Source organism: Phalacrocorax aristotelis, chromosome W (genome assembly GCF_949628215.1).
Source record: "Phalacrocorax aristotelis chromosome W, bGulAri2.1, whole genome shotgun sequence".
NCBI lineage: Eukaryota > Metazoa > Chordata > Aves > Suliformes > Phalacrocoracidae > Phalacrocorax > Phalacrocorax aristotelis.
This window is the reverse complement of record NC_134310.1, coordinates 23,238,286-23,245,261: the sequence shown is the minus strand read 5'-3', so window position 1 is coordinate 23,245,261 and position 6,976 is coordinate 23,238,286.

The following is a 6,976-nucleotide window of genomic DNA, read 5'->3' as shown; positions in this document are numbered from 1 at the left end:
GGGTGGGGAGGAGGTACGGAATTTGGGTGTGAAGTTGAGCCCACGAAGAAGGGAGGGGTAGGAAAAAGGTGTTTTAAGATTTGGTTTTATTTCTCATTGCCCTACTCTGACTTTTGGTTGGCAAGAAATTAATTTTCCTGAGTTGAGTCTGTTTTGCCTATGACAGTAACTGCTGAGTGATCTCTCCCTGTCTTTATCTTGAGCGGCTTGGTGGGCACCAGGCATCCAGCCAAGATCAACCCACCAGTCTTTTTTGAGCATATAGTAGATATTTATGTGATTTAAGTGAAGCTGCCTATTTTTATCACAATATGAAATCTATCTGAATATAAATGCATTCCATGTGGCACTTTGTGGTAGTGTCTTGAAAATATTGTAATAATTAATGGAGAACCACAATAGAAAAGCTTGTAATTCTGCACTGTTATCCTCCCTTTCCTTGGTACCACAGATGAAACAGAACAAGTCACATCTGCAGTAGTAGGGTTTAGTTTGATATACATTACTGCATTATACACCTATTCAAAACTGTAGTAACATGAAATAGCTTACTCCTGAAAGCATTCATGGCAGGATACAGATGCAGGCTCTTGCTCCTGAGCCAGCATATATATCTGGATCAATGACCATGTCGTGGTTTAACCCCAGTAGGAAGCTAAGCACCACCCAGCTGCTTGCTCACTCCCCCCGCAACGGGATGGGGGAGAAAATTGGAAGGGTAGATGTAAGAAAAATAGTGGGTTGAGATAAAGACAGTTACCTATTAAGGTAAAGCAAAAGCCATGCACACAAACAAAGCAAAACAAGGCATTCATTCACTACTTCCCAGCGGCAGGCAGGTGTTCAGCCATCTCACAGAAAGCAGGGCTCCATCCCGCGTAATGGTTACTTGGGAAGACAAGCTCCAGCACTCTGAACGTTCCCCCCTTCCTTCTTCCCCCAGCTTTTATTACTGAGCATGATGTCATATGGTATGGAATATCCCTTTGGCCAGTTGGGGTCAGCTGTCCTGGCTGTGTCCCTTCACAATTTCTTGTCCACCACTAGCCTGCTCGCTAGTGGGGTGGTGTGCGAAACAGAAAAGGCCTTGATGCTGTGTAAGCACTGCTTGACGGTAACTAAAACATCTCTGTATTATCAACACTGTTTTCAGCGCAAATCCAAAATATAGCCCCATACTAACTACTATGAAAAATTAAATCTATCCCATCCAAAACCAATACAGACCAGAACTGGCAGGGGTCTGTTGGAAGGAATCCATTACCAGGGTCTGCCATGCTGCAGTTTTGTGCAGAGAAGCTGCACAAAATAGATAGAACAATCAAAATACATATATGATAAACCACTGGCAAAATTTTGCTATGTTCAGTTTCCATAACATTTCCCCTCTGTTGTCACCTTCTATTACAACCGACTGTTTTTTTATATAGCAGAACAATGATAAAGAAAATGTTTTGCTGGAGGCTTGGCCTTTTCCACTTTATTCTTAATTTGACCTTGGTATCCATTTTCCTCAGTATTCAACTGAGCTGTAAAATCTTGAACTTCTTTAGACCTTCCTCCATCTCCCAGATACCTCATGCAAGGGACAGTTGTACAAGGAAACTGGATTTTTTTTTGCTCTTTCTTTGCTCTTGCAAAGAAAAATCATAACTAGATAAACAGACCTGAATGCACTCAATCTAATATGTGCCTCATTTACACAAAACACCATTAACTCAAGCTTGTTTACTCAGAGTATGGCAGAGGCAACTTAGATTGCATGTCTGAATAGGGTGCTTTAGATAACACCGTGTGTCTTCAGACATGCAAGAGCTATTGCCATAATATATAAGGAAAAAATATGTTATATTTAATCCATCACCAGTGGGTTCATAGAGTGTAAGGATTGAATTTCTCTTTTTTTCCACATTCTTACATCACTACCTGCATTAATATTAGGCTGGGATTGAAGTGAAAATGAAGTGCCAGTTTCAGCATACAAGCTAGGGAAGGCAAGCAACCAATAAAAGAGAAAAGAAACCATCTTACCAGCCAAAGAAATAAAACCATATTTAAATTGAATAATCTGCATTGCAGAATCTCTCGCTGCCTCTCTCCACATCCCATGAGCCCTGTTGGGAAGCCATTGGTGAGGAGCAGCCTACTGCAGTGGTCCTTGGCAAAGGGGAGTGAGGAGGGCTGGGGTGAGGGCTGGGGTGGCCAGTGCACCCCAGAAGAGGGGTGCACAACAAACACATGGCCGCCAGCAGAGCAGCCTCAGCCCATGACCTGGACACCACAAGGCCTTTGCCAGAGGGTCTTCATCCTGCAAATGGCACAGCTTCCAAAACAGCCATGCATGCTGGGAGCTGAGAAAAATGAGGAAAAAAAAATCAGTCATGGAAAACATCCAAAAAAGGTGCTGGTTGTCCTTTGCCAGCTCTTCTGTGTTGTTGCAGAGATCCTGGCTGTCCAGTGTACCAGCAAATGCCTCAAGCAGTCCAGTCCCAACAGAAACCATCCAAGGAGGGCTGAGAGACCATGTTTAGGGCATTTGTTGGTTTACAGAGGACACAGCATGACGTACCAGTATGGGATGCTCTGCCACCATGCTAACCTTCAGCCTTCCTCCAGAGCAGGTTTCTGTTGGGGTGCATCCCATGAGTGAGGGGCAGGTGCAGGTGCAGAAGATGCTGAAGATCAGTAAGTGAGGTCTAGCTGTAGGACTGGAAAGTTTCTTATGCATGTGTTTGGGTCTCAGTGGTAACAGCACCTGCTCTTGTCCAGGGATGCCTCCTTGTCTCCACAGCTCCAAGTCAGGTCTGGCTGGCCTCCACCAACATGGAGATGGCTTCCCTGACTGGAGCAATTGCAGGGGGAAAAAATCAGGAGCGAGCCTGTGGCAGTGTTACCTACTGTATTAGCATGAGATTTTGAAATAAAAGCGATATTCTTGGTGTGACAGGGACACCAGCTGTACTGGTGGTGTAGAGAAGCCCCATGCCTGGCTGGGTCTCAGACCTCAGGACGCAGGATGTTTCATTCTCATTACTACAGCCAAGCAAATAGTTAAACTCATTACGCTTTAGCTAATCACAGAATCACAGGTTGGAAGGGACCTCAGGGATCATCTAGTCCAACCTTTCTGGGAAGAGCACAGTCTAGACAAGATGGCCCAGCACCCTGTCCAGACGACTCTTGGAGGTGTCCAACGTGGCCAAGTCAACCACTTCCCTGGGGAGATTATTCCAATGGTTGACTGGCCTCACTGTGAAAAGTTTTCCTCTGGTGTCCAATCGGAATCTCCCCAAGAGCAACTTGCGTCCATTCCTCCTTGTCCTCTCCATGTGACTCCTTGTAAAAAGGGAGTCTCCATCTTCTTTGTAGCTACCCCTTAAGTACTGGTACATGGTGATGAGATCCCCTCTGAGCCTCCTTTTCTCAAGGCTGAACAAACACCCAGTTCTCCCAGCCTATCCTCGTATGGCAGGCTTCCCAATCCTTTGATCATCTTGGTGGCCCTTCTCTGGACCCCTTCCAGCCTGTCTACATCTTTTTTGTAACTTTCCCAGGGATTGAAGTAAGGCTGATGGGCCTATAGTTACCTGGATCCTCCCTTGAGCCTTTCTTGTAGATAGAGGTAACATTTGCCTTCCTCCAGTCCTCTGGGACATCCCCCGTCCTCCATGACTTCTCGAAGATTATGGAGAGTGGCCTTGCAATGATGTCAGCCAGCTCTCTCAACACCCTCGGGTGAATGTTGTCAGGTCCCATTGATTTGTGGGGGTCAAGCTCCTGTAGTAATTCATATACTAACTCTTCCTTCACTGATGGTGCGATGATGGTGATGACCAAGATAAACTTTGCAGAGGGGATGGTTTCATTTCCAAGCTGTGCTTGCCTATGCTTCGCAGCACCAAAGGTGATGCCAGGGTGACCCTGGTTCTGCAGGGGATGCTCCATGCCCTGGGGATGGGGCTCGCTTTCCTCTGGGGGACAGTGGTTTTTGGTGGCTGGGGTCCACCCACTCAGAGTGCAATCACCTTGGGGCTGTCACAGCTGCCCGCATCCCATTGCCACCCCTGCCCCCATCTGAAGAGTGAATTAATAACCGGGAAACAAGATAGAAATGGGGTCTGGAGGGGTCTCAGCTTTTAAATGCCACCACAAGCATGCAGGGTGGGAAAGTAAAGGTTTCTTTCTGTCCCTGTGTTTACTGCTGTCTGCCCATTGACTTGTTTCCTGACACATGAGCCATGACTTGAAAGGAATTCAGGCTCTAGCAAATTTGCATCATGCTTCAATATGGCCTCTAGGATTGAATAAGGGCAAATCTATCATACTATTTCCATGGCGACCCTGGCACAGCCCTGATGAGGAGCGTTTATTCTGGCGGCCCGCACTCGCCTGTAGCATGCGGGCAATTCGGCCGGACGCAGGGCTGCCCCAAGGGGTGCAGCGCCCCCTCGCACCTTGCTTCGCCCGTGCTGGGCGAGGCCGCCCGTCGGATCTGTCTGCACCAGACAGACGGGGGCAGCAGAAGACACTGAGTGCTCTCCCGAGTTCTGGCAAAATTAGTCCTTAATTTATTTGGGAGGGAATCAGGATCCTGCAGTAAAAGCGAGAAGGGAGTCCTTTGCCTCAGTTAGTCCCGATGTCTAGCTATTTAGGGATCAATGGGGAGCCTGTAAGGACAGCCTGCGCTTACTAAGGAGGGCGATCACAGTGATGGATTTTAAACATTAAAATGATTCTATAACAAACAAACAAAGGAAGCTGATCTTTCTTTTCTTCTCCTCTTGTGAGCAATACCAGCTTTGCAGCTATTGATACTTCTTGCTTGGATGGACTTTATTTTGTATCACGGACATGAATGTTTAATTTTGGTAAATTCTATTTTAGCCTTTTTGCCTTCATCTTTTTCCCATTTAAATGGTCAGTGATGGAAGTTCATATTTCCCCTTCTTGCTCAAGCAATGATGGCAGTTTGTCATGAGCTGCAATCATGACAATAGTTTGATTCAAAGCATCTCAGCTTCAGCATACAGTAACTAAGTCCAGGAGTGAAAGCACTAACAACAGGAGACTAAAACCTGCCTCTGACACTTGATAAGATTATAATTACAGACTGCAAAAAGCTTTTGCTTTCTTTTCTGCTGCTTTGCAGACCTCATAAGGCCCTGCTCAGGTTTCTGCATAGTTAATTTGTCGGTTTATAAATTACCACATTACGTTAATGCTGAATGTTTCAAAACACAAATATATGCACAGAGGTCTTAAATATTTGAAGTGTTTCAGTACTATAGGGCAATAATTTTGTTGTCAAGCTGTGGCAGATATAGAAGTGCTAGGGGATACATGGCCATTTCATCAGGATGGTGTCAATTATGGTCTATGAACATCCAAGGGGGGAAATAATCTTTTATAGCTATTGTGTAGCATGCAGGTCCAGATGGAGGATAAAACATGTATGAGTTGCCCGCAGCTCTGAAAATAATTATACTAATTTGCTAGACATCTAGAAAGTGCATCCAACCAAGTTACCACCCATCGTAGTGACACTCTGTTTGCATACTGATGAAGTTTAAAACCAGAGACAATGGTGTTGGTATCAGTAGCGGAGGGACTGGGAATCACTAGTGCTATAGGATTAATAGCACCATAATTTTATATTATGCAGCATTTCACTTACACTGCATGTCAAAAAAATCCTGGCACTGATGGTCACCTAGCTGTTTACAAGACTGATTTGGTTTAAGACTCCAAACGTTACAAGAGATTCTGGGGAGAGAAGACTATTATATCCCACTATTATATCCCTGTGAAGGGTTTCTCGGCAATTACATGTGATGTGCTATGAATGTATACACAGATCTATGTGTGCATGTGTGTATGGCAGGGGAGTCACACACTTGCAGTCTCTCTCTTCCTCTCCAGAAGACTGCACTGGAGTATGAGCAGAGTAATTGATGAATGGGTTTTTAAAGTGTAGAATGAGAATGAATACAAGTAGGACCCAGAAGAATAATTCTTTATACTGCAATCAGCACTGCTTAGATGTAGTTGGCTTAATAGTAGGAATCAGCAATAAAGAATACAGACTTTGTTATTTAATCCTTACCAAGTGAAAAATAAAATTATTTTGGAATACTTCTTCCATGATTAGATATATTATTTTAAAATGCAATTATTTTGGGGCATTATTAAGTTTTAAATAACCATCAAGTAAAATAACCAATTAATGCTATCATAAAATGAGGTGATTTTTGCAATTTCTTTAAATATTTAATTCAAGTTATATATACATATATAGACACTATGATGTATGCCTAATATGCATATATGCCATTTTGGCTATTCCAGTACTCCTTGCTTTCCTTAAAATATTCATGGTAAAGTACTGTGTCAATGTGTTCTTGCATATGTGCTTGATATCACATTTCTATTTAAAGTATGTCTCAAAAAATAAAAGAAAATAAATCCTGAAGTATTTATTTTATTCATTGATTTATATAGGACCTTTTTCTATTCTAATGAAGAACCTTAGGTACAGCTGCAAATATGTTAGCAAACATTAAGAAAAGAATGATAACATAGCACGTACCCAAGTGTAGGCAGAAGAACATCTTGCTTATGTATAAAATGCATTTTTTATATTTTTTCCTGGATACTCTATAGTATACTAGAGGACACAATAAAAATAGGTAAAGCAGTTATGTTTTATAAAAATGTAGCTTAGACTTCCAATTTTATTTTAGTTTTGGCAAAACTATTATGTAATCATCATAATGACACAAGGACCCAAGATAATCTCTGATGTAATTCCATAGTTCGTTTATGTGATGCCAGCAATGAGTCAGGACCATGTGTTTTATCATTTGATAGAATTTAAACAGTTTGCTACTTTATGCTTTCAAGGCTTTAAAAAATATCTTTGGAAGAAAAATGGATGATAGAGTAATGAAAGTGTGCTTGCTCAACACTAGCAGATTGA